General features: G+C 40.4%; 1 pseudogene; it reads right to left on the reverse strand.

The window, feature by feature from the left end:
* Nucleotides 1–302: 302 nt before the first annotated feature.
* Nucleotides 303–1,713, reverse strand: LOC105521146 (annotated as a pseudogene).
* Between the last annotated feature and the right edge of the window lie 183 nt (nt 1,714–1,896).

Genomic DNA, 1,896 nt, shown 5'->3' on the forward strand with positions numbered 1-1,896 from the left:
ACAAACAAACAAACAAACTGCATGATGTATAATTTTGATATTATATGGGAATACTTAACTTCTGCCAAAATGTAGATTCAATCCAACATTATGCCAATTTTTATATTAATTGTAGTCCCTAAGCTAAGTTTTCATAAGCACAAAAAAAAAAAAAAAAAAAATGAGAATAACCTTACAGCTACCTACTAAGGTAACGAACTGTGAAATCAATTCCCCAGTATCGCTTTGAAAATAAACCCCCGGTTGTTAAGAGAAATTCCAACTTCCAACTCCATCCAAATGTATTATTTAACTGGTATTCTTTAGTCATCATTTACTGGTGGCTTGATTGTCACTGCTCTTCTCATCTGACCGTAACCAATTAATCGCCAGTGTTTTTCAACTTTTCGGCTAAGGGCAATTTTTTCTTCTACCTCTGTGCACACTGGATTGGTCAAAACAATTTTACCCAAATCGGCCTTGACAGCACTAAGTCAACAGGGATCCTATGTTCATCATGAGCACTTCATTCTTAGACAGCTTTTGCACCTTTACTGCTTTCTTGTCTCCTTCAGTGTGTACACCTAGAAGCCGTCTAAGCAGGAAATAGGAAATTTCCACTTCTGTGAATATCTCAGGTAAGGCTCGGACAGCACCAAGTACTTGCCCCACCATTCTGTCTGTACGGCACAAAGTGGGATCAATTTTTGTTCCAACTCCAATAAGACTGCCTGGGGCAGAATATTGCAGATCATTATGCTCTGCAAAAAGTGATACAATTTTGGAAAAGATTGGTTTACACATGAATTTTACTTCACTATATTTGGAAACAATACCAGCTCTTACTTCTATCTCCTGACCCACCTTGAATACTCCTTTTGGAATACTACCACCAGCTACACGCAACCCCCCTTAAGGTCATCAACTTCACAGCCAGGTTTGTTGACTTCAAAGAATCTAATAACAATAAGTTGGGACTCTGAAGTAAAGTCTCTTGGTGGTACTGGAATTTTCTTTACTATGTACTCACAAACAACTTCAATATTGTATTTCAGCTGAGTTGAAATTGGAATAATGGGAGTTCCCTCTGCTACTGTACCTTGGACAAATGTAAGGATCTGCTCGTCTTGTTCTTTTAGCCTGACTTCCTTTTAACAAATCAATTTTATTTTGTAGAATCAAATTATGCTTCAGTTTCATGATCTCTATAGCAGCCAGGTGTTCAGATGTCTGAGGCTGAGGGCAAGATTCATTACCAGCTATCGACAGAAGAGCTGCATCCATCACTGCTGCACCTTACAGCATAGTAGCCATCAAAATATCGTGGCTAGGACAGACAAACAAAGGAAACGTGTCTAATTTGAAGTTCCTTTTGGTCCCTGGAATGCCTGTAGGAAACTCATCAGGTGTACTGCCCCCACAAGATCTATAACATTCTGGCCGAGGGCAACTTGAGTGATCAGGTTTATAAATCTTAGCATTAGCATATCCAAGCTTGACTGTAATATTTCTTTCTAGTTCATTTTTGAACCTGACAGTGTGAACTCCAGAAACAGCTTTGACGACTGCGGATTTCCCATGAGCCACATGACCAATTATACCTATATTAATGGTGGCTTGTCTGCTGATAACTTCGTGTGAAAATGGCGTCAACTTGGTAACAACCAAGGTGGTGAGATCCTGGCGGGAAAGATGCAGCTGCCTCAGAGTCACTCCAGCTTTTCCGCCCGCCATCTTGCCAGAAGAGGAAGGAAGTCCCAAACTATCTTCTAACTGCCGCCTCCACGCACATACAATATCTGCATCTCCTCTGTTCCTCATCTCACTGAAGTATCACCATTTACCCCATCCCCAAAACCTGTGTCAGCCTTAACTACTTCGTCTTCTCTCATTCCCAATTATACACAGATCCATAGT

This window comes from Colobus angolensis, unplaced genomic scaffold (genome assembly GCF_000951035.1).
Source record: "Colobus angolensis palliatus isolate OR3802 unplaced genomic scaffold, Cang.pa_1.0 Scaffold399, whole genome shotgun sequence".
NCBI classification, from domain to species: Eukaryota; Metazoa; Chordata; class Mammalia; order Primates; family Cercopithecidae; genus Colobus; species Colobus angolensis.